Below are 27776 nucleotides of genomic sequence, written 5' to 3'. Positions count from 1 at the left end.
AGGGCACTCTCTGACAAACTCAGGTGGCCAGTCTTTTTCAGCTAAAAGGATGTCATAGCCTTTGGAGAGGTTATCCCAAAATAGACCCCTTATTTTCCTAGTCTTATCTCCCTCTATACGTAATGTTATTTCGTATATTTTATGAGGTTTGCTAACTCTGGTATCTGCAGTTTCCACCTGAATGTATTCATTCATGTCCACTGTCTCCAGATGATTCATCAGGATCTTGCGAGCTATGCTCACTTCTGCTGCACTGTCTAGCATTGTCTGAGCCCACTCTCCGTTTTTCAGCTGTGTCCTCAGGATCCTCGGCATGTTTGATTATTTTAATACTGGCTACCTTCTATTTTGGAAATTGTAATTTTTTACTTTGATGAGCAGGTTCCTTGTCTTTGGACTTGACGTGCTCTTCCCTGTGTTCTGACCGTCCGCTTCTTTCTGATTTCTGCGAGGAAGTCCGAAAAGATCGAGAGGGACGTGTATCAATATCTTGATATCTATCAGGTTTCTTCAAATTATCCCTATTTCTAAGGTTGTATCTTTTCTCAAAGGGCTCCCTCTGGGGAGACTTGTGTCCTTGGTCCGGAGATCTTTCTCTGCGCTGAGGAGACCTTCCTCTGGACTGGAATCTTTTTTCTTTGGGAGTGGATTGTTTATTTCCATCCCAGCTCTTTTTTGGAGTGTTTAGATTATTTTTAATAAATTTCTTTTCAGGATTTTCAGTTAGTTGGGGTTTTACTGGTTTCCCACCCAAACTATCTCTTCCTAGCTCTTCATAGGATTTTTCTATGATTCTGGCATGTTCAAATGGTTGTTCTGCTATATCTGTTTCTTTCAATTTCTGGCGGATCGCCACAGATGCTGCTTCCCCTTTTATGTTGGCTAATAATTTAGCCGAGACCTGCTTGAAATCTTTTAGTAATTTCATACCCAGAGTTAAAGCAGGTTCTGGACCGTATTCATTTTGAATCTGTCTTAGCACATCGGGTATTACCGCCATGGACGGAACACCATGTGTTTTTGTGTAAATGGAGGCAAAGACTGTGCCCCAAGTGTCACAGTCCTCCACATGTGGTGCTATCCCCACTGGAAGACAGATAGTCAGAATTCCGTGTTTCTCAGTAGGGGTAGTATCCGGAAATACTGCCTCTATTTGAGTTATTTTTTGTGCTAACCAGAATGTAATTTGTTCCCGTTTTATGGGTACTTTACCCAGACATGACTGTATGTTCTGTGGTGTAATTTTATTTGTGTTCCCCTGATGAGGGGTCAGCTGTGGAATGTTAATAGCTGGTTGAACTGTTGAAGTCCGCATCACATATTGGACTAATTGTCTATGTATTTTAATTAGTACTTTTAGTTGGACTAGATGTTCAGGTATCAACATTTTTTCGATGTCTGGATGTGGTGTATAGCTGGCTAGAACCGGCCATGTTGCTCCTGGTCTACCTAGTTTACCGAGCCTGGTGATGTGATTATTATGTTTTAGGGCGCCTTTAAACCAGAGCAGGTGCTCTTGGTATTTTAATGGGATTTCCACCTCCTCGAAAGGAGTGTACTCTTCCGGAGGTTCCTCTATTTTGTAATAGTGGAACTCACGTGTGACAGCGTTTGCTGCTGGAAAGTTTATCCATGAATAGAATACCTCTGTCTGCCGATATTCATGTGCCTCAATTACGAATATGACTGTACCACCTCTCGATGTTAGTCCATTTTCTATAAGTTTAATAGTTATAGTTTTTCCTATGTTGACTGGGATGAGTATTGCATCCGGGTCAGTCTGCAGGAGACTTATGTCATCCGCTAGGAGTTGAGCTGCTATTCTAGCTGCCTCCCTATCTTCTTCACCGTCTGACATTTTACTGACAGGAAGTTTTTTGTTGCAGATCAAGTTTCAAGGAAACAAAGATTAGGTGCACAATATTTTGGAACACTGTATCCTTCAACGTTGAATAAACCACAAACTATACATAGAAATCTCTTCCTACTAAGTTCCGGCGGATTTTAACCTTTGACCCACTCCAGACGTCTTTGGAGTATTCACGGGAAAAAGGGTCTGTGTGAAAAAGCACGACTGAGTTACTCTAACGTCTTGCGTTAGATTTATCGCCTTACCAAACGTTGGGCGCCATGTAGTGTACTTCCTATAGTCCCAATAGGCTCTGCGCATTGGAATAATATCTTCAGTAGGTAGACGTAGGACTGAGGTTAACTAGGTCTCTACTGACTATATTAGACTTAAGTTTTTTGCCAGCTAGCTCAGAGTTCACTAGAAACGTTCTCGAATAAGCGAGGAGGAGTTTAACCTCCCTGGATAGACAAGAAGGGATTTAGTTTCTGACAACCATAAAACATGACAACTTTGCTCTCCCTGAATAAGAGTATATCTCTAGAGTTGTGTGAAAACAAAAGACAGCTATTTCACTCAGTCAATAAGTGCGTACTTAGTTTCACCAGATTGCAGAGAAAAAGAGAGACGGGCGTTTTCAATAAAAGGTGTTATTTATTGAGCAGTCTCTTTCCTCATACAAGAGAAATGAATTGCTATGATTGCAATACTTATAGTTAAGTAGAGTGCATACAGTAAAAGCAGGATTATGAAATAATACTGTAAAATCATTGATATGGTTTCTTAGCCATATGATACTTTAAAATGGATAAAATAGATACATACATATATACATTGACTAATCGTACTCAACTGGTGCTTCTAACTACGCCTACCCCGGTGTACCTGACCTAAGCCTACTACGTGGGAAGGAGTAAGTAAGTAGCAGTTTAAGTTAAGTTTGTTTTGCCAAGGATCTGACTCAAGAATTCTCTGTAAGGGTTTAGTCAGTTCAGTACCTGGGTATTAGAAGGCAGGAGGGCTGGTATCTCTCTCTCAGGACTCGGTATCCCAGTCACCCGCAAGGGTAAGCTGGAAACGCCGGAGGCTGGATTTCTCGGCAAGAGAAAAGACAGCGTCTTTCTCAGCGCATCAAAAGGGAGGGGCAGCGTCCGTGGGCTCTCGCATCAGCTGGGCTCTCAGGCAAGTAGTAGCTGCTCCAGATTCATCACCACCGTGTGTTTGCTTAAGGCAACGTTGGTATATTTATACCTGAAAGGTGCCGGGTTTGACGTAAGGCTGGACATATGACGTCAATAAAAGATGTCACTAAGAACTGGTCGTTCTTATAGTGTTTTACATGAGTTCTTGGATGAAATCAAAACAACGGCAGCGGGGATTTCCCAGGTTGCTGGAGGGTTGGATTTGTTTAAGAACTCGTGTGCTTTCTAGGGAGCTGGAGGAATAGGCTTGCTTAATGTGACAGCATGCGCTATGACTGAATTATGAAAGGGGTTTCTATGCCGTTGTACGGATATTATTGATTTATAACCACACAAGGGCAAAGAATAGGAATATCGATTCAGGTACCTAGATAAACACACTACAAGAACACAGTGGACTCAGCATTATCATGTTACCTAAACCCCTGCAAACTAGTCCTTCTAAGGGCCCACGTCCAACTCCTGAACATGGCCATAGCAATAACTATGACTTCACTAGTATCGGTTTATAGGATACACAAGGCTGTTTGATAAGATCTTGTACCTAGTAAAGTACAAACCGGCTTGAGCAATTTATGACGAGGGCCCTTGTAAGCAGGGCACACAAACAGAACATGCAATAAGGTCTCTTCCTCACATGGGCAGAAATAACATTTGGTGTCTTGATTGGTCCCCTATTTTTTAGTAAAAGATTTTAGGGGTAGAGAGCCCACTCTAAATTGGTGGTAGAGTTTCCTGTCACCTGGGCTCATAATGGTATCGCAGTAGGCCTCCAGCCTGAATTCTATTTTGTGATCCAGAGGTAGTCCAAAGTCTTCGCTAATAGGTGAGAGGTCTAAAGCCCGCAGCTTCCTCAAACGAGATACAACCCAAATCTGCAAGTAGTGGTCTGAGTGATGTCGATTGTGGGAGGCCGGTCAGTGCCCTCAGGAACCTGTGTTGTGCTTGGACTAATGGAACTAGATGTTCGAAACCCCAAAGTTCAGCGCCATGAATAATTGAGGCTCTGACCTTCCCTTGATAGATAGTTATAGCTGGAGCTACTTGTTTAGTTTGGGATAATCGGTGTTCTTTTAAAAGGGCCCCTGCTTGTTGGTTGTGTCTTAAGACTAACAGTTCCATCTGTGGCTTCCAGTTCATCCTTTTGCTCATAGTTACACCCAGATATGTAAAGGAGTCGGTTTGTTCCAAGGACAAATTATTCATTTCCAGTCTAGCTCTCACATTTATATGTTTGTGTAAGACCATGAACTTAGTCTTGTCAACATTGACTACTAAGTCATGGTCATTACAAAGAGACTGAAGTGGTCGAGGGCTCTTTGCAGACCAGCATGCGTTTTAGACAGAATCAGAGTATTGTCTGCAAACATTAAAAGAGGAACCCTCGATCCAACAAGAGAAGGGGTTTCCGTAGGATAATCGATGTAGTATGAGAGAACATTATTTATGAACAACGAGAAGAGGGTTGGGCGAGAACACAACCCTGCCAAACTCCCTTGTTCACAGGAAAACGTTCTGTTAACTCACCCTGTTGACCCCATCGGACTTGGGCATAGGTAGATTCATGTAATTTTATAATAAAATATAACATCTCCGCGGATATCCCTTGTTTCTTAAGACTGTCCCACAGCTTGTTGCAGGGTACTAGATCAAATGCAGATTTAAGATCTATAAATGCTGTGTACAAGGTCCCCCCAGCTAAAATCACTGTGTTCCAATATATCAACATGAATCTGAAAACTTGAATGATAGTGCTAACATGGGAGCGAAATTCTGCTTCGTAGGTGGATAAAATTTCGTTATCATCGATCCATCTATTAATCCTGCATAGCACTAATCGGGCCACCGACTTTTGCATCGTGTCTATAAGGCTTATGGGCCGATAATTGGACGGGCTGGCAGGATACCCCTTTTTGTAAACGGGGATAATTTCAGCCACACGCCAGGATTCGGGATTGGGGGCACCTCGGACCAAGCCATTCGCAAAAATATGAATATATTTAATTCCAATTCTCCCTGTCAGATTTAAATATATCTGCCGGGATACAATCCGGGCCCGGGGCCTTACCTGTTGTTACCCCATCAAGAGCACGCTCAAAGTCCCCTATGGTAAATGTTAAGGCCACACATTGATACTGCCCAGGACTAATTGCAGGGGATGAGAATTGGGTTTGGTAGTGTGCTACCCAAACCTCTGGAGGGACATTGTTGACTGGTGCCGGGCCGGGATTGTCACTACCCCACTTGATTAGATGCCAAAATCGACACCAATTTTTCCCATTACTAACGTCTAGCAAGTCCCTCCATCTTTTTTCGTTGAAGGCCTTCTTGGGCCGTATTTGGGTTGCCTTGTACATGGACCTCAAATTCCTTACTTCCTGCATTGTACCTGCCCTTATGGCTATAGACAGATCCCTGTAAGCTACCCTACATGCCCCGTTGTACCACGTAGCCGACTTGTGGATAGGGAACATATTGGTTCTTTTTTGCAATTATATAAAAAAGGATCTCAACTTAGCAAACAGGGCCTCGTGAGCTATTGTGAGGGCAGGAAGAGTGTCCTCATTAGGGTCGAGTTGTGAGAGGGCAGTATCAGAATCTGCAAGTGTTGATTTTATCCAATTCAAAGTCCCTCGTCCTCAGAAATCTTTGCCCATTTTAAACTGTGGCAGTCATTGGACAGAATTACATCTACTGTTACGATATCCATAGTGCCCCTCAAGGGAGGACAGGACTTTACCGCTAAGGGCAATATCAGGGGATCATGATCGCTCTCCAATCCTTTCAAAATCTCCATGTCCCTCACCATGTGCCACAATTCCAAGTTAATAAGAAAATAATCTATTCTATTACTTCTCATCCCTTGGAATAAGTGGGGTTGTCTTTACTGTCTGATCTTGATCTACCATTGACAGCCCAAAGCCCCCTCTCCAGTATTAAACTTTTCAACTGCAGGGCGGCTTCTGTCCATTTCTTGATAGGAGCTAGTGTCAAGGACGGAACACCCCAAATGGCATCCTCATCACAGGTAAGGCTACCGTCTTCTAAGCCAAGTGGCTCGAACGTACAGTTGGAATCCCCTGCGATAACTCAGTTATATGACCCTCTTAATGATTTGATGAATGTATCTAGGCTGGAGATGATCAGTGAAGCCTTACCACCCACTAGCCCTCTAGCGTAGACATCTATCACTATATACTCGGGATCATACTCAGGGGTGATTTTAATAGCCAGAAAGTCCTGATTATCAGTCACTAGTTCTTCTATCTGGTAACCCGCCTGTTGTCTAACCCACACAGTTAATCCGCCTAAGGGTCGCCCTTTGATGCTCGCAATTGCTGGCTTACTAAATGCCAGATATCCTGGCCGAAAAATTGTACTCAATGACCAGGTCTCCTGAAGCGCAATAATATCATAGGACTCCATGAAAGTAAACCAATCAGAGGAGCTAGTCTTCGATAGCAACCCAGCAATGTTCCATGATAAAATACTCAATGTGCTGGGGCTTAATCCCACACACTGTGCTGTCTGTACCTGGTCCTCTATCCACTGTGACTCTCTAGTTGGCACTGACAGAGGGCCTGAATCTATCACATGGGGAGTGAAAATTTGATTTGGGATATTCTCTGTTCTTAATAGTTGTACAGGTAACAGTCAATCACTGGTGTCTAGGCCAGACAAGGGTACAAATCTATTGGCTAGGTTGGGATAAAAGGGTTGGCCTATGGCGCTGTGATGGACGCTACGAGTCCCCGAACATGACGGGAAGTAATAGCATGGCCTATAGAAAAACCCTAGGGGCAGAAGAGAAATTTTACCTTGACAATGCCCTTCATCCCTGGACCCTAGACATTCCAATAAGAATCTAACTACGCGTTAATTGTTAAAATTGGCACCACACAGTCATTCCCCATCCTTGGTAGAATGTCCAACCCAAGACGAGCGTCTAGCCATTATCAATTGGTTACAGATATCCCCCCCACCCCTGCCTCCTTCATATGTACATTGAGCCAGTGCATTGTTTTTGCCATTAATTGCTCAGTAGATTAATTTTGCCCGGGGTGTAGGGGAGGGACATTGCTCAAAACCACCACCAGTGGAGCGGAGGCAGGAGGGAGATGTAAAGCCTTGTGATCCATTCTAGGAAGGCCAGGAACCATGCCACGATCCGCTAATGTGTAGCCATGAACAGGTCACCCAGAGGCAGAAATAGGTTGGTTATCTAAACCACAAATAAAATTATTTGGTTGTATGTTACTCGCTAGCCTTGCTGTCTTTGAAGCGGATTTATCACCCTCCACCCTTGGAGTGGTCGGAATGAGCTGGGCAAATTCGCTACATGTATTCACCATCTCGCCTTCATAACCTCCATGTGCCACCACACCAACATCGGAGGCAATACCAGCCCCATCATTCCTACTAGATGATATAAACATTGGATTAGGTGTTATTGGGGTGGCTGATGGGGGATTAGGATTTTGCAGGATTTTGGAGCACATTTGTTAACGTTACAGAGGCCCAAAGTTTTCCCCCCAATGAGGCTTTAGTAGAACCAGAGTTGGACACAGCAAGCATCTCAAAATTGGATAATTTTCCCTCGATTGATGACAACCTCTCAAGAATTGGCGACACAGATGCTGTGATTAGAGCCCTCGTCATCATGAGGCAGAAAAACACCAACTGGGTCCAAGTTTGGGGCGCCCAATAGGGGAGTAATTGACTGAGGCTCTGTTATCGTTGGCAATGCTGTAGTCACGGACCCACCATTCTTGCTCGTTTTAGGCACCTTTGCATTTTTTTAATTTTTGGGGGGGCCCCCTCCCCTCTTCTTCTTAGTGGCCGGCTCTGGTACTGGGTTTAGGCGTAGACCGTGTAGAGACACAAGGAAATGTACTGCAAGCAGCGTCCTCTTGCGCTGGTTCGGCGGGCAGGAGGCTTGAATGAGACTCCGATATTGTAGAAATGCCCGCAGGTTCCTCAAGAAACTGGCTGTTACCTCCGCCCAGTTCAAGGGGGTTAGTGCCTGTGACTAAGAGATGTTCGGGAGAGCGCGCAGAGATTAGACCTCCCAACGAAGATCGTTTAGATTGCAGGGGGTCTAGCGATAAGCGACGCTCAGTCAGGGCAATTTTATGGGCTAATACTTAACTGGTCCAGCGTCCCTGCCACACTTCACTCATGGTGGACATCGTGGACTAGATACTATATCAACAGTTGTCCTAGGAGGTCAGACCCTACACGAAATAACAACGCACAGATAAACAGAAATGAACTGACCTTAAAGTATTGCAGAGTTTCAAAATGGTGGGGCCCGGCCCGGCCTCTAACAGGCTCAAACGGGCCCGCCCTTGGCCGCGGGAGCCCCAACAAGGCTTTATGGGCCAGCTGTAGCTGCCTGAGGTGGCTCCTGCCGAGAGAAGTGCGATGCCCCCTGGGAGGTGGAGTCCTGGGGCAGCGCTCTTGGGGCTCGAAGGCAGAATGGCAGAGTCTGCTGAAGGCTGGTGGTGAGAATGCAGTCCAAAAGATATGGCGAGGCTTGATGCAAGAGATAAACAGGTAGGGGCCTCCCAACTCATCCAGGGGTTTTAATGGCTTTGTCTGAGTTAGTGTATGTCTTTTCTCCTGGAGTAGGGTAGAGTGGTTTTCTGTAGTTGTAAGCAGTTTTCTGTAGTTGTAGACGGTGTTGTCTGTGTTGGCAAGGTGTGGCAGTAGGTATAAGTTGACCGTAGGCTGGTCCTTGGTTGCCTCAGTTGCCGGCAGCCGGCACCACACTGGTGTAAAATGCCGGTAATTACACTCAGTAGTACGTAAGGGAGAAGGCGGCAGTAGCAGATCGATATCAAGCCCCCATCCCGTCAGGTACGCCCGCCAGGCTCTTGCGAATGGGTCCGGGGGCCGTGAAAACAAAGTTTGGAAGGCAACTTGGACAAGAGAGGCTCGTAAAAATCGTCAAGATCACCCGTAGCACCATGACACCGCGGGTCGATTCAGCTCTCTCCTCGTTCATCTCCGCTGACCAAAGACCCTTTTGCCTGTTTACCTGAGATCCCAAACGTCAGGCAGCTCACCAACCTGTAAGCCCAGTAAGTATGAGGCTTTCATCTTCAGATTCAGCTGGAGTGGGAGCAGGAGTGGGACCAGAAGCGGAAGCAAGGGCTCTGCCGCAGGGTTCTACCGCTCTACCTCTTTGGGTTGCGGGTTACAGGTTCCAAGTTCCAAGTTACGGGTTACGGTTTTGCTGGGGTCCAAATGTACAGCAGTTTTTGGCCACTTCGGTAGCTTCGGCACTAAAGGACTCGGTGTGGCGGTGAGGAGTGGCGCGATCTCCCCCTCCTTCCTCTTTAAGAGCTCAAAACGCTCTGAGCACAGCTCCAGCACCTTCAGCTGCAGTTTAACATATTCCATAGAGACCTAGTCGACCTCAGTCCTACATATAATCTATAGGATATATTATTCCAATGCGCAGAGCCAATTGGGAATATAGGAACTGTATCACTGACATATTATCGAATTCACAAATATAGAATTACCAAAATATCGAAGAAAAAATATAGAATGCAAAAATATTGAATTCCTATCTACAGACAGGTAAGTACAAAAATATTGAATCAAAAATATAGTTTTAAAAAATATAGTTAGTCAAAATGTCTTAAAAGTAATTTAAAATTAATGAAATAATAAATATAACATTTACTATTACCACTCCAGTGAGTGCAACGGTAGGGAAAGTGTTGGATAGCGTAGGGGTAAATATTACTATTCCCACTCCAGAGAGTGCAACAGTAGGGAAAGTGTTAGATGGCGTAGGGGTAAAAAACTACTATTTCCACTCCAGAGAGTGCAACAGTAGGGAAAGCGTTGGATAGCGTAGGGGTAAAAATTACTATTCCCACTCCAGAGAGGGCAACAGTAGGGAAAGCGTTGGATAGCGTAGGGGTAAAATATTAATATTCAATATTAAATTACTTACCTTAAATTCGATATTTTTCACCACTATATTCTGTCCATTCGATAATTTGTCCATTCTATATTTTGACTTCGATATTTTGGTAATTCTATATTTTGAATTCGATATTTTGTCTTGTTACCATAGGAACTACACTACATGGCGCCCAACATTTGGTAAGGCACTAATTTAATGCTAGATACTATTGTAACTCAGTCGTGCTTTTCTCAGAGACCCCTTCTTCCTGTAAAATACTCCAATAGATGTCTGGAGTGGGTAAAAGGATAACATATCCGCCATAACTGAGTAGGACTAAAATCCTATGTATTAGTTTTTGGTTTGTTCAACGTTGAAGAATATATAGTGTTCCAAAATATTGTGCACCTTATCATTGTTTCCTTGAAACTTGCTCTGCAACTTTCATTAAACAATGTCGAATAACGGCAGCAGCACCGAGAACGGTGGAGCCACAGGCAATAATACTGTACCAGGTGTGACTTTACAGGTTTCCAAGAAGATGGCACTGATGCTATAATCATCCCAGAAAATTTAAGGAAAGCCATCACTATAAAACTTATAACAAATGGCCTATCATCAAGAGGTGGTAGGGTAATTTATGTGATAGAGGCACATGCATATCGTCAGACGGAGGTATTCTATTCATGGATTATCTTTCCTGAAGCAAATTCAGTATCAAATGTGTTTCACTTCTACAAAGAAGAGGAACATCCAATGGAATGCATTCCTTTCGAGGATATTGAAATTCCACTAACTTACCAAGAGCATGCACTCTGGTTTAAAGGCGCCCTACAACATCAAAATCACATTACCAGGCTCGGTCCACTAGGTAGACCAGGAGCAACATGGCCGGTATTAGCCAGCTATACACTACATCCTGCCATTTAAGAAATGACAGGTGCAGAACTATTAATTAAAATAAAATAACTAATAAAAATATACAGACAATTGGTTCAATATGTCATGCGGACTCTAACAGTCCAACCTCCTATAAGGATTCCACAACACACCCCTTACCAGGGGAATACAAATAAAATTACACCACAGACTATACGATCAGTAATTGGTAAATTACCCGCAAAAAGGGAACAAATTTCATTCTGGCTGGCTCAAAAAATTACTCAAATAGAGGCAGTATTTCCTGATATTACCCCTCATGAGAAACACAGGATTTTAACAATCTGTTTGCCAATGGGGATCGTACCAAACCTGGAAGACTGCGACACTTGGGGTACAGTCTTTGCTGCAATCTACACCAAAACACATGGTGTTCCATCTATGGCGGTAATACCAGATATACTGAAAAAGATACAAAATGAATACGAGGCAGAACCTGCGTTAAATCTAGGTATGAAATTACTGAAAGATTTCGAACAGGTCTCAACAATAATATTAGCTAATATTAATGGTGATGCAGCATCTGTTGTGATCCACCAAAAGTTAAGAGAATTTGATGTAACTGAGCAACCTCAGGAACTAGCCAGAATAATAGAGAAATCCAATGAAGAACTAGGTAGAGACAGTTTGGGTGGTAAACCAGTGAAACCCCAACTGACTGAAAGTCCTGAAAAGGTCTTTATTAAAACACTCTCACTCTTCCTAAAAAGAAGTGGTAGAACACTAAACAAACTTCTGAAGAGAAGCGTTCTCAATCCCGAGGTAGGTCTCCTCAAAAGGAGCCCTCTGAAGGAGGTATAACATCGGGAACAGGGGTAATTTGAGAAAAGCTGATAGATATCAAGATACTTATACAAGTTCCTCTCGTACCTTTCAGACTTCTTCACAGAAATCCGAAAGAAGAGGACGATCAGAACACACGGAAGAACGCGTGAAGTCCAAAGCCGATCAGCCCGTTCCAAAAAACAAGAAAACCCAATTCACCAAAAAGAAGGTAGCAGGTCTAAAAATCAGACATGCCGAGGATCTTGAGGACACAACTCAAGAACAGGGAGTGGGCTCAGACAATGTTGGACAGTGCAGCAGAAGTAACCGTAACTCGCAAGATCTTGAAGGATCATCTGGAGAAATTGGACCTGAATGAGTAAATCCAGGTTGAAACTGCTGATATCAGGGTTAGTGTCCCACACAAGTTATATGAAGTAACACTCCAGATGGAGGGGATATAACTAGAAGAATAAGAGCTCTCTTTTGGGGGAAACTCTCTAAGGGTTATAACATTCTTCTAGCTGAACAAGACTGGCCACCTGAATTTGTCAGGGAGTGCTCACATGGTGAAGACCTCATTATGCCAGCCTTTTCCAATCATATTCCAATTCATAAAAAATATACTTATGCCAGGAAATGGGCAATAGCCCAGGCTCCTGCATTATTTAAAAATCATGTAGGATGGGATGAGGATTCTCCTCAACCTAAAATCCAGTTAAAAACACAACCAACTGCACAAAGGCAGTACCCAGTTAAGCAAGAAGCTAAAAAACAGGTCAGGGAGATCTTAGATGAACTTGTATACCAAGGGGTGATTGAAACATGCACCTCGTCCATGAACAATCCTTTGTTTCCTGTCCCCAAACCAGACAATACATATTGTCTTGTTTTGGATTACAGACATTTAAACTCCTGTTGCAAAACTTTCGCAGTACAAAATGCACACAGTGCAGCATTAATGATTAACATTGTTAGCAAAAAATATAAAACTACATTATATATTTCAAATGGTTTCTTCTGTCAAAACATTGCACCGGAAAGCAGGTATTTGACCGCTTTCTCAATTATGGGGACAAAGCGTCAATTCTGTCGTCTCCCCAGGGATTCAAGAATAGTCCAGGGTTATTTTCAGCCAGATTAACAGAGTTACTGCAAACCTATGATGATGAGGCATTATCATATGTCGATGACATCTATCTAACAGACGATGACTTGGATAGGCACTTGAACAGGATGAACACCATAATATAGGGCATCGCCTCTGAGGGGTATAAATTCAATTTAAAAAAATCACGAATTTCCCACCTCAACGTCCTTTTTCTAGGATATGAATTATCAAGTGAAGTCAAAAGCCTGGCGGCAAACTTTCTAGAGAAATTTGCGCTGCTCCAACCTCCAAAAATGCTGAAAAACTTACAGTCAATTCTAGGTTTCCTAAATTTCGGAAGAACTTACATTCTAAATTACACAGAAAGGTTTAAACCTCTCTACGAATTAATCAAACCTGATTTCAAAACAGTTAATTGTACTCAAAAACACACAAAACCTTTTACGTTCAGTGCAAACAGACATGAGCAACAACACATTTACAGACACGTGTAAACGTACGCAACCTAGTGATCCCAATCTTTCCAGGAAGATGCAGATTCACATACTTAACCTTTAATGAAGGAGAAAAAGTACCTATTGCTTATAAATCTCACTTGTACACACAAGCAGAAATGAAATTCACTTCTACAGAAAAAATTCTGACAGCGGTTCAAACAGCAGTAGAAAAGGAGAGAGCCCTCACACAGGGTAAATGCATAATGGTCGTTACTCCTGTACCCGCCTTAGAGACAGTGACAAAAGCGAGCATTCCAAATGCAAAGGCTTTATATCCGAGATGGATACAATGGGTTAATTCTCTTGCTGCAACACACGGTGAATACGTTTTTGACCCCAATTTGAAAACACCAGAATTGCGACAATACAAACAAGAATGTCCTCTGCCCACTGAGATTCTGCCTCTAGAACAATGTGAATGTATAATTTATACAGACGGATCAGCACAACCCGCAATTTGGGGTAAACAAGCTTATAGTGCTGCGTGCACGATCGTTAAAGGTCGCTGGCGCGATGGTAAATTCCGACCTATGGTCACTAAAACTCAATCTCTAGGAGATTGTACAGCTCAGCGAGCTGAACTACAAGCATTCAAGGTGGCGCTTGAAAATACTGATCGCGAATATCCTACACTCATAGTGTGCGATTCATATTATTGCATTCAATCTTATAATGAATACTTGCAGAACTGGATGGAAAACGGTTTCAAAGATGTGAAAGGTGGCACAATCATGCATAAATTGCTTTGGGAAAAAGTAGTTCAGTTACGAAAAGAACTACAAAAAGCTCACGTGATCCATTCACTGAGTCATCAACGTGATGGTGTTCACGTTGCAGGGAATTCATTGGCTGATGAAGCCGCGAAGGCAGCTGTGCAAACGGCTTCCGTAGCTGCAATCACTCGTTCTAAAACAAAAATAGACGGCGAAATAATGCTAGCTTTCAATGCCAGAAGCAAAGGCAGCGTTGCAGGGTTACTTCTAAACTATCCACTGGAAAATTCATACACAATTGATGCCAACTCCGTTCCTTTTGCTCGAATCCCTGGAGTGGGGGATAGGGTAATTCCAAGCAGGAAACGTAGAGTAGCTTTCATACACGAAGCCCATTTGGGAGAGGGTCTGATGCATCAGGGGATCTCTAAATCTATACTAGAATTAAAAGAGATGTATTGGTGGTCAGGGATGAGTAGTCACATATACACATTTACAATTAATTGCCATGACTGCAAAAGAGATCGCAGCATAGAACGCCGCCAGATACCTGACTACAGTGTAGCCAGCCCAGTACAGACACCATTGTTAGACAGCATTAGACTGTCTACATGCAGACATCCCTATGGACAAATGAGTTCACACAAATATTAAGACAAGATTCCTTTAGATGTGGCCCCAGCGCACGGCTGACACCCGAACTGTTATAAAAGATTTGCGAGTCCTTATCGGCACATACGCAGACGGCACACTACATTCTGACCAGGTTCCTGCATTTAGCTCAAACACTTACAAAGAGGCCATGGCCAATCTGGGTGTTGCATTGCGGTATTCTAGTCCATTCCATCCTGAGGGAAATTCGGTTGCGGAGAGAAAAAACCGGGACATAAAGCAATCTATAACCGCTAGGGTACTAGGCTCGGGTTACTGGTGGGTTAAACATCTAATAAGTGTCCAACGTAGTCTTAATAATCTGCCAAGAAGTTCTCTAGGGGGAATCACTCCATATGAAATCCTTTTTGGAACTAGAATGATTGTCCAGGATCTTGATCGTCACACTTCAGTGGTAAAACAAAAACCTTTTGATATCAAAGACCGTTTGGCTGTTTTGCAGGACTTGAATGAAACAAGAAAAAGTCAAAGCAACACGTTGCAAAAGCCAACAATCCCTGAAGAGAAACCACCCGTCCCTGAAAGGTAAGCCTGGATTCCAAAGATTGCGGATCTAGTCAGGGAAAAGATCGCGGACAAGAAGGAATTTGGGCCTTCATACAGACAACCAGTACCTGTGCTAGTAATCCACGGATCAAGAACAGTGTTACTGCTGCCCCTTGATGGAAGAAAGGAGAACATGTTCGTATCCATTGACCTGGTCAAACCACATCATGTGGCCGATCATAAATAGTAGGCCAAGTGGACTCCAAAGATGTAGTAGATGCCCGAATCTGGCTACAATCCAAGAGGTTCAAACTGAGAGACTGATAACATTTGAAGACTCTGCAGAACAGAATAGAGGACTATGCAACAAAGCCATGGAATTTGTACCTCTTGAGACGCAAATAACAGTTTGTCAAGAAACAGTAAGAAAGAACATCAACTTACTCCTCAAGCCACACAAAATCATCCCATCATGAACAAAGAGACTTGTCAGCAGTGAACATCACAGCAGTTCCTATATCAGCTGGTATAGCTCTGGACAGAACTGAATATGACATTCTTGGTCCGGCAGAGCTGTTGAAGATTCTACACCAATTCAAGGTTTCCTTGAGTGACTTTGTTTCACCCAGCAACTTTTCTGATGATTCGGACTTTGAGACTGTTATTAATATGATGTCAGACTTAGAAATGTCAGCAACATTTACAAATCATGAATACTTAAAATGTTCTTCAGATTATGTATTGTTAAAATCTCTATAGTCATCATTTCTTGCATAAATCTGCAAATCCTAGAAATATATTAACTTATAACCAATGGGAACATTGTCCCACGCCACCAAAGGGTAGCTAAAAACATTTTATGGCAAATTTCCATACTTTTCAGGGTATAATGTTTCAAATCCGGAATCATTTTACTTTAAAAATGTTAATAAGACAGGAATTAAAAGTATGTTGACAAATACAAAGCAATTTATTCTGCAGCATTTTATGCTCAGCTGTCTACATTAGGTTTTGACTTTTGGAAAGGCAACATTGAGACAAAAACTGTCTGGGGCAGAAAATACTGGCAGATGCAGTGATTAGAAGCCTTATTTAGAGCCTGCATTGTCCCAGAACAAATAATGTTTTTGAATGACACTGTCCAACAGACATCTTGTCTTGGATTAGCTAACATAAAAGATTTAAACAAACCGTCAGTACCTACACCTACACCTGAAGAAGTAACACTTCAAAGGGGGTGGTTGACGTAAAATCTATTTTACTTAACAACAGAACAGATCCTGATTGGAAAAATGGTTAATCTGGCCCACAGACACAACCCGCTGTCAACTTAGATAGATTCCTGAATAAACTCAAGGGTTCATGTTCACTAGGTCAGATCCAAGATATGTCCAGAGACAACATCCAGGAATAGTAACATCATACAGTGTGGGAAAACTGTGCCTTGAGTGGCTACAAAAATCTACACTAAAGGAAGTAAAACAACACTTATCTTTACTTAAAGATGGCGTTGATTTAAAGGACTTCTTACAAGGACCTGCAAAACTGTGGCATAAACGTTTTATATACGCCGGTATCTATGCCATTTATAATGAAGCATGGAAAACAATGCAAGCAGAGACTGCAGAACGAATACAAGAAATTGATCCTATTAATTTAGAGCAATCTCTCTCTTTAGTTGACAATAGGTTAACAACTCTGTCAGTCAGTCAGTCAAACCACTTTATTCGGTTAAGTTAAAACCATAAAAGTACTAAGACGAAATACAAACATATATGTGCAAAAATACAATATAAAGTGTCCACAGTATAATACAATCCGGCATTAGCAATCTATGTGCAAAGAACGCGATACAGTACTGGTCAGGTAAAGTGCATTTCAGGGCAAAAGTGACAATACATCGAAGATATTTAATATAAACCTCATTTAAAATACCAATCATAAAAACAATGTATAAAAAGATAAAATCAGGAATAAAACCTCATTAGTTATGGGCTCCTCCTCACGGCTATTTCTCAGCCGGACAGCTGTCATAAGGAAACTGGCTATATAAAAAAATCTCATTGGGATCATTTCATAGCTGTAAATACAATAAGGCTGGCTTAACTTGGATAAAACCCTTTCTTTTTAGTAGGGGAAAAAGAAACCTCTTCCTGGTGTCACTATACAAATCACAGAACATTATTAAATGCATTGTGTCCTGGACTGAGAAAATATCACAGATGCATGGCCCTAGCTCTTCCAGCCTGCACCACCCCTTGGAGTTCCTTAGCGAAAGGTGAATTAAGTTAAAACGGAAGCGTGTAAGGAGTGTGCGATGGAAAGGCCTGGTTACAGTTTTCAAATAAGGTTCCATCAACGGCGTAGTTTTTAAAAGATAATGTGCTTTTACCGTTACTTTTTTCAACTCCAATTCCTCCCTTTGTACTGCCCACAAATTTAAAAGCTGTTTCTTCACCCCCCTGGGATCCATTTTCGTAATCGTCCCGGGTTCATCATAGAGGTCCTGTCGACCAACAGTTACCAGTGTTTCCCTTACATAAAGAAGCCACCTAATCTTATGTGCATAATCCAGAGTGAGACAATCCCGGATCAATTCATGATTAAGGTCTAATTCGGGATTAAGCCATAATTTAAGCCAGAAAATGACTGGCGCCAGCCTAAGTGTATCTGTTATGTAAGTCACCCCCAATTCCTGGTGTACAGCATAGGTGGGTGTTGATTGAGGAACCGATAATATACCCTGTAGAAATTTGTTCTCCTCTAGCTGTATCCCCTCCATGGGTCTATACCCCCAGATAGAGGAGCCATATGTGGCAATTGCAATACATTTAGCTTTATAAATGTTCACAATTGCCTCAACAGGTTTCGTTCCTAACCGTTTAGCAAACCCATTTACAGCAGCAATTGCCCTAGCCATGCCATTAACCTTAAGTTTGTGTTGGGCGGTCCATGTTCCTTTCTCATGAAAGAGAACCCCCAAATACATAAAAGAAGTTACCCTAGTAGCTTCGAATCCTTCACAGTAAAGAGTCCGGCAAGATCGTTTGCTCTGGTGACCTATACTCATTACGTGTGATTTGGCTATATTTACCTTTAAATCCAAGGAATTCATAAAATTACCAAATCCCACCAGCAGCTTCTGTAGGCCGACTGCTGTGCATGATAACAAAACAGCATCGTCGGCGTACAGAAGCACCGGGCAACGCTCCTGGCCGATTTTGGGGACATCTAAGCTGGCTATATCTAAAAACTTACCTAAATTATTAATATAAAGAGTAAAAAGCAAAGGTGCTAAAATACAACCCTGTCGTACTCCACGCCCAGAACTAAAGTGCCTAGTGCAGTTCCCATCTTGGTCGATCCTCACCCCTGCCGTAAGGTTCTGATGCAGGTCAGCTAGGAAGTGGACGAGACTTTTTTCCATCCCCATCTCTAGGAGGATCATCCAGAGCTTTGACCTGTTTACCGGGTCAAAAGCTGACGATAAATCCATGAATGCCAGCTGGAGTACTCCCCTTTTGGCTGAAGTATGTTTGCCAATTAACAGGTATAAATTGAGGCACTGATCTTAAGTCCCCCTGCCACTTCTAAAACCATATTGAGAGTTTGATATTACATTATTCTCATCTAGCCATCCTTTCATTTTACCTAAGACCGCCCTCCCCAGGACCTTTACGGCCGAATCAATTAGAGAGATTGGTCTATAACATCAGGCATCTCCTCTGTTTAAAGATAGGAACTATAATAGACGTGGCCCAGGATAGTGGGTGATATCCCTGTGCTGCAGTGTTAAAAATGTTGTCAGAACTTGTGCCCAGAAAAGTGGCTGTGTTTTATATAGATCGGCTGGAACGCCATCTGGGCCTGGGGCCTTGTTGCTAGACATGGCCTTAATGGCCAAGACTACTTCCTCCTCTTTAAAACTCAGAGGCTGGTTTGCATCACTTAGAACAGCCCAAGGGGCAGGATCAGACAATATAGGGGTCTCATATATAGCCTCAAAATGTTCTAGCCATTGTGCCTCGGTGATATTACATTCTACTACGTTGTTGCCATTTTCTGAAAAGAAAGGTTTATTTACAATTTCCCAAAAGCTATGGCTATTCTTTAAGACATCAGCCGACATCAAGGCCTCCCAAGCTTCTGTTCTAATGTCCTTTTTCCTGGCCCTTACAGCTAGCTTGTAGTCCTTTCTAAGTATAGCCACATTAATCCTATTTTGTGGGGTCTGTTTAATGGCTCTAATTAAAAGGCTATGTGCCCGCGAACAGCTAGTGTCAAACCATTTCTCGGCCGTTTGTTGCCCCCTTTTTACCTGGGCCATTAAGTTCGAGGATATTTGTTTACAAATGGCAGTGAATGCCTCAATGATAATCATACCCCCAGATATAGTATCCAGACATATATTCAACATATCCTTTATCAACAAAAAAGGGTGTCTAAAGAAATCTCCGGGATTATCTTTGTCCATTTTATCCTTCTTCCTTGATCAGTTGGTTTGATGCTAACCTCTACCCTCATGTGTCTCCCGGGTTGCACCAAACCACATTCATTATTTAATTCCAAAAAGACCGGATTGTGATCACTAAAATGTGAGTATCTTGCCCCATAAAAAGTGACACTAGACAACAATAAAGATGACAAAAACATATAGTCAATGACAGTGCTACTACCCCTGCCAGTAAACGTCGGGGTCCTGTTAATTTGTCCAAATGTATTGGGTTGCCGCTAGAACTTCCTCCAAGCATTCCCCCTGTCTAATATGCTCAAAATGGGGTGTGTGTCAGATCTTAAAAAGGATACTCGTAGTAACTGTAAGGGAACAGAGATGCTGGCTTCCGAATCCACCTAAGGCAATAACTTAGAGCTCATTTAATATAAGACTCCAACCTATTACCTCTGGGGGAAGGGGAAATTGGATAAAATAATAAACAACAAAGAAGAGATCCTCTTGGACGGCTCCGCTCGTCAGTCCGACCCGCAGACTTTCACTGGCTTGGAACCTGTGGTGAAGATTACAATAACCTTAACTTTATATCTCTTGCTCCCTCTCTACTCTTTCCTATTACTCTCCCTAATTCTCACCTAACATTTCTGCCAAGAGTCTTGCCCTCTCTTCTGTCTGGTAAATGCTTCGGATATGACTGAACTTCTCTGTTGTGGTTTCTTCCCGTAATTCACAATGGCACAATGTATTAATCCTTCCTCTCCTCTGTCCTGCCTCTATCCTTATTTTAACTACCACTACTCACTTTCTATCTGCTCTCCTGTTCAGCTATCCTGGGTGCCTTTTGCTGTCTTCTTAGAATTCTTCCTGCTAACTGTGAATACATTTAATTTTAATGTTAAACTTGAAAGCTCAACCACCTAGGGCTACTCTGTAAGTATTTATATGAGGTTTCCTGACTTACTTATTTTTTAGCTTATTTTCTCTGTACACCTTCTCTTGTAATTTTACTAATTCCGTTTTATACTGTACTTCTTTTTTAGAATTCCAACTGTTCTCTATTCCTGTTGTCAGCGTATGCAGTTGTGCTGATATTTTCCACATTTATCAAGGTAAGTTAACTTCAGACTCAAATTCGTTTTAACTTAAAACTGAGTTCATGAACGTTCTTGACCCTTATCTCTGTCTTTCTCTTTCTTTCTCCACAGGTGCTCCGACGTGATACAGCTAACGCGGGTAAGTTCGCCACCGAACTCCTCCTCATACAACTTGAATGCGCTGAAGCTTCTCTCCACAGAACTCGACTCCGGTACTAGGAAATGTCAACTCATGCGCCTCTGTGTTAGTGCATCTCGCGGGTACTTAGAAACGAACTTGGGGGCTTAAGGTTAACGTTTCTCATGGGACTAGGATTCTTTTACCAAAAACTCCTCCGATACTACGAATGCGCTTCCACTTCGGGTTACGCCGTCGGTGAAGTGCGCAGTTCTTTGTTATCACGGGCATCACCTGGACTCGGCTGTTTATGAGACTAAACACTGGAATGCTGACCGCGGCGAGTACCAGCGGCCATCTTGAAGTTCCACTTCCTCATTCTTTCTTACCAGGAACTTGTCATTGGCTCCAGCCTTGCCAGGCGATTCTGTGCATGAATGACTGTTGCGGCTTGTAAATTAGAGGTCCTGACAGTACCCCCCAACAAGGTAGATTCTTTCCCCCTTGGTTTAGTGGGGAAGCGTCGATGAAATGATTTAACCAATCTGGGAGCATGAACATCCTCTTCTCATTCCCAAGATCGCTCTTCAGGACCGTATCCCTTCCAATCTATGAGATAGAACAATTTTCCTTTCAAACTTTTTGAGTCCAGGATTTCCTTGACTTCGTACTCAGTTCCTGTCTCTAGATTGATGGGTTTTGGTGGTAAAATCTTCCGCAAATTGTTTGGGGCCTTCTTCAACAATGAAACATGAAAAACTGGATGGATCGTAAGTCGTGACGGTAAGTTTAGCCTATAAGATACCTGATTTATCTGTTTCTCTACTTGGTAAGGACCAATAAATCGAGGCTGGAACTTTCGGTTTCCTTTCAACCTCAAATTCTTGGTTCTTAACGACACATTATCTCCTTTTCCTAGTTTTGGACCCTCTCTCCTCTTCTTATCTGCATAACCTTTATATTTCTCTTGGGGGCGTGGCTAAGCCGGCCAAGATGGCGGACAGGCTTCCCTAGAGCTCCGGTCGGCTGCCCGCCACACCGAAGATGACCACTGCCACCGCACACATGCGACACCCCCCGATGGCGTGAGGAGCCCCGCGACCACCCCGGGAGCCTCTGTGAGCGGCGATGTGGCTGTGAAGCGCCCGAACTGACCTGAATCGATCGCCGCCAGATCCCACCTAAAATGGCGGCGCCCAGGGGCTAACGCCGGAGGTCCCAAACGACTGACGCGGACCTCCCGGTAACGGGATCCGAAGCACTTCTTGCACCCTGGAAGACATCCTGCACGCCCGGAGGGCACTGCCGCCCGGGCACCAGAAACTGCGGTGCCATGAGAGGACATCTCTCGATAGGGACGCGATTCCCCTACCCGCCGAGAAGCCCCGGCGGACCCGCCGCAACTAGACGACCTGTGCCCGTATGTGAGCGGCCCCTGAAGACAACGCAAAGGGAGTACATGCGGGTGCTGTCGCTGCCCCCAAGATCTGGTGCTGGAGACCGGAGCGGAGGTGAGCAGATGCCCCCATGGATTCCTCGCTCCAAAATGGCGCCGCCCGAGTAGTCCAGCGGAGGCGCCAGGCGGTGAAGCCCCTGAGACCTGCCGGGGACCCTGAGACCTGCACCCTGGGTCATCCACGACACACTGCCATCCAGGGACCCCGCAACTGTGGCAGGTGCCTTGGTGTGACGGCCCGTGCGCTCCACAGCCGGCGAGCCCCGCACTTCATTGCCTGGACCGGGCCCCCCGGCGACCTGTTTGGAGCCCGCTGGGAGCCGCTGACCCGCCGCAACCGCCCCCCGGAGCAGTGGTGCGGTGGGAAGGGCCGAGTGACAGTGAGAGATCGCATCGGAGGCCTCCCTGGCCCCCGACCAACCCGGCAACGCGACAGAAAGGTGGGGAGTGTGTGGCAAAGAGAGAACGCGCCGAGGGCCTCCCCAACCCCCAGCCAGCCCGGCAACGCAGGGGGAGGTATTCGCCCGGATCCTGTGCCCCACTGCCGGGGCCCCGCGCGAGTGCCCGACACAGCATTCCCGCAGCCCGACGACGACCGGCCCATCCAACCAGGGAGGACTGCATGGAGAGACCCTCGGGGGCTTCAACCAGCCGACATCGCCGCGAGAGGCGGTTCGTGACGTCTCTGGCAGACCGTGTCGGACCGGCAGGTCATCCAAGCCACTCATGGGGCGACCACAGAGGACGGTGACCACGACACCGGCGTCGGCCCAGAGGCGATAACCCTCCCCGGGTCCTTCACGCAACTCGAAGACCGGAGGACCACCGCAGGATACGGACATGTCCACGAAGCTTGACAAAGTTCTAGCGGCCATCGAACACTCCCGGATGTCCATGGAGACCAAATTCGGGGAATTGGCCTCGGACATTACCCTGTTACGTGATGACCATAGGAAATTGGCGGACAAGGTGAAACAAGAGGGTCACACGCTACATGAAATGAAACCGCAGGTCCAGCTCAACCAAAAAGCCATCAAAGAACTGCAGGAGAAGGTCAACTTCCTGGAACGCAAGGCGGACAATTTGGAGGGGCGCTCCCGCTGGAGTAACATACGCCTGATCAACTTACCAGAGGGAGTGGAGGGGGCAGACCCAATTCAATACATTGAGACATGGATAAAAACGTTCACCCGGGCCCAAGACCTCACGCCATTCTTCTCTGTGGAGAGAGCGCACAGGGTTCCGACCGGACGCCCTCAGGCTGGCTCCCCACCCAGACCATTCCTGTTAAAGCTTCTGCACTATCAAGACAGGGACACGATCCTGCGGGCGGCCAGGCAAGCGAAAGTCCTCAGAGTGGAAGACAAAAATGTGATGGTTTTCCCGGACTATTCCCAAGCAGTGCAGCGCCAACGCGCCACATTCCAGGCGGTGAAGCAAACCCTACGCCAACACGGGATACAATATGCCCTCCTTTTCCCGGCCTGCCTCAAAATCATCCATGAAGACTCGACACACTTCTTCACGGATCCCACGGAGGCGAGACACTGGTTAGAGCATCGCAATCTGCCCCAGTCAGACCGTGAGGATACGCCGTCGAGTTCCGCATCTAACAAACGGCGGCGGCTACGATCCAAGAAGGTCACTCTCAAGCAGATTAATCGACCGCCGACTCCCAGCACCAAACGCGTCCCGGACTTGGAACAAATCATAGCGGACCGACGGCAGGCCATACAGGCGGCGGCGGAGGTCCGACAACCAGACGCCGAACGGGAGGAGGATCGAGGCCCTCACATCTTCACATCCGAGGACGAAGGCCAGAGAGATGCCCGCACCTCCAGAGACGGCTCAGCTTCTCCGCCACTGGTGACTCCGCAGACGGCGGACACGCTTATCTGAAGGCTGCTGACTCAGACTGCGGTAAGATCAAAATGGCAGATCATGCTCGTTGACGGGGGATGTCGGGAAACCACACCTAAGGTAATGGTGGAGACATATGTGCATGCAGAGGCGCGGTGCGGCGGGCGGCCTAGACCTTGGCCCACGGCACCACCGCCACACCACCCCCTCACACCAAACGAACTAGAGACAGTACGAGATGTACAGTTTGGACTTATTGTGCCACGCAATAGGCCCCTTCAGTTGGGACTGTTTCCCGAATGTTGTTTCCATGTTACACCCCTTCCCATTTTAACCTGATACCCCTACGGGAGAGGACATTTGGTCACTATGGAAACATGAATGGAGGGACTTTGTACGGGCGGGAGAGGCTCTGGTTACAGAAAATTGGTGGTGGGAAGACAGACCAACACAACTGACAATCACACATGACAAAATCCCCTAATACGGATGTTACCTTTATCACACTTAATGTCAGAGGACTGCACACGGCGAGCAAACGTTATGCGGTTTATGCTTATCTGAAGAGACAGCAGGCCCACATAGCTCTCTTACAAGAGACTCACTTGACGACGACGGAAGCTAGCAGATTACAGAAAAAGTGGAGGGGCATAGTCTGTGCCACGGGGTACTCTGCATTCGCCAGGGGCACACTGATTTGGGTCCGACCGGGAGTCCCCTTCAGAGAACAGACCAGAGTGGTGGATAGGGAGGGATGCTACCTACTATTGGAAGGGCAACTGGATGGACAGTCTATCCTGATAGGTAGTATCTATGCCCCCAACGTGGAGCAGAACGTCTTTTGGACTCGCCTCACGAACACGCTGGCACACCACACCCACACCCCTTGGCTCCTGGGAGGGGATTACAACTGTGTCTTAGACACGGCCCTCGACCGATCCCGCCCACCACCGCGTCGCTCACCACTTCACAAACAGACGGAGTTGTTCAATACATGGGTTCAACACTGGACATTGACTGACACATGGAGGGCACTAAACCCTACAACGAAACTGTACTCATTCCACTCCATCCCGCACGACCTTCGAGTGCGACTTGATAGGTTCCTCTGCTCACCTACCATACATGCCAAACCTCGACACACAGACTACCTTGGCAGAGTGCTTTCAGATCACGACGCTCATACCCTGACCCTTAGATGGAAACCGTCCCACCCTCCGGTGCCGACATGGAAGCTCCCTCGGGAGTGCCTAACAGACCAGGTATTCACACATGACCACGGGGAACACCTGCAGGAACACTTCAGGCTCAACACGGGATCAGCATCCTCTAGCCTCATAGAATGGGATGCGCACAAAGTGACAGGAAGGGGCCACTGTATACAGCAAGTGATAGGGGTACGAATGGTCCTAGAAGGCGCATTACGTACTGCAGAACGCGCGCTGGCGACCCTGTTACAGGCAGACGACCGCGGCGCGGCGACCCAACTGCGAGTAGCCGAGGCCAAGACAAAATACGCTGAAACACTGAGGGACCTGCGTAAATATAACTTCAGAAAATACGCCACCAGGGTACACCGGGAGGGCAACAGGGGAGGCACACTCTTAGCCTGGTTAGTTAGACAGGATCCCGACTTGAAACCCATCACGGAAATTACAGACCCCCCCGGGCAGTTCTTGCTCCATAGGCAATCAATAGACAGCAGCCGCGCACTCTGACAACCAGATGCCGGTGAACCCACGACGCACCCAGTGATTCATGCGATTATGCACATGGGTGTAGGGAGACACCTGGTAACATGGCTCTACAAAGCGGTGCGCTCGTTACTCCTCTCATCTCTCCAATCTCTACGCCAGAAGTGGGAGACGGACTTCGGCAGAGTGGTCCACGATAGGGAATGGAACTCAGCCTTGGAATTTCCTAAAAAAGTCTCCAGAAACGCCAGGTTCCGCAATATACAATTCAACGTCCTTCATAGGGCCTATCTCACACCGGGCCGCCTCCAGCGGTTCTTTCCGCACACCCACTTCGAGTGTCCCCGCTGTCGAACCCCGGGGGCGGATTTCAGACATATGTTCTGGGATTGCCCCACCCTCCGCCGTTTCTGGGACACAGTCCACCGGACCCTAGAGGAGGTCACGGCCATTGCAACCATGAACACATGGGAGGCATGCGCGCTCGGAATTTTCCGTAGACGGAAAGCCGAGAAAACGCAACATCGATTTTTATCACTAGCCATCCTCCTAGCAAAGCGCGGAATCGCCATGCACTGGAGTGCCCCCACGGGACCACCACAGGCGGCGTGGATAGGCGCGGTAAATAAATGGGGCAAGGCGGAGGAGGAGATACTCCGGGAAGAGGAGGTACGTGGCCATCGCAAGCATCCCATATCCCTGGAGTGGACCCAACTACTGTATAAATTCACACAGGCGACGCGCCCTCAAGAGTCACCTACCGCCTCGCAATTCTAAGCACGCCCGGCCACACCAACCCCCCCACCTCCATGACATTGCCACGAATACTACATGAACGTCATGAGCGGTCGCACCCAGCGACCCTCTAGCACCCGGACACATACCAACTACGCCCGCCACATACTTACGCCAGGCGACCCGGGAGCACTGACACTATGCTCCAATAAGGAGACCTAGACTCCTCCCTCCCGCTATTCCCTGACTTTTTCCCCCCTCCCATGTTATTCAGTTCACCCCTCCGTTCCTGGGTAAGTTAGGTAGCTCAAATTAGACAGGGTGATATCCTTGCATATGGTTCACTGATCAGGCCCACGGATAACGATGCCACGATGCCATATGTCACCACGTACCATACCCACACAGTCGGTGCCTCCTGCGCCACCCTCATAGTGACCGACATATCACGAGTTCACCCCCTCACTGACACTGTTTGTCAGACTTACGTGAACGGGACGGTTCCCCCTGGGCTGGTGCACACGCACTGGTGGGAGGCCACGTGATACACGCTACTGAGTACATGGATAATAGAGGTTGACAGACTCCAGACCTCCCAGATCGCGATCATGCAAGTTTTTCACACATATTACTCTCACATATATCAGACTCCATGTCAGGGTGACCCCCTCGCGATAACCGACTTCTTCCTCACATTACACATCCCCCGGGTCTCACCAGTGGTCCAGAAGGACCTAGACCGGAAAATAACACGAACCGAGATTAAAGCGGCGATAGGAGCGCTTGCCAGGAACAAGGCCCCAGGCATGGACGGCTTCCCCCTCGAATATTACCATGCATTCTCAGTTCACCTAGCCCCACGATTAGAGACCATGTTCGAAGACGCGCTCAAGATGGGAGTCCTCCCACGTTCCCTCAGAGAATCGCTAATAGTCTCGTTCCTGAAACCACACAGAGACCCCCAGCTCCCGTCGTCTTACAGGCCGATCGCATTACTCAACTCAGACTGTAAAATCCTAGGTAAAATGTTGGGGATGAGATGTGCCCAGGTCGTACCCCAACTGGTCCCTCCCGACCAAAATGGGTTTGTGGCGAACCGCAACACGTCTCACAACCTCCGTAGACTATTCCACATCCAAGACGTAGCGCGTGAACAGTTCCCGAATGCGGCTTGCCTCATCTTAGACCTCGAGAAGGCATTCGATACCCT

Source organism: Lissotriton helveticus, chromosome 1_1 (assembly GCF_964261635.1).
Source record: "Lissotriton helveticus chromosome 1_1, aLisHel1.1, whole genome shotgun sequence".
NCBI classification, from domain to species: domain Eukaryota; kingdom Metazoa; phylum Chordata; class Amphibia; order Caudata; family Salamandridae; genus Lissotriton; species Lissotriton helveticus.
Note: the sequence above shows the minus strand (reverse complement) of the source record.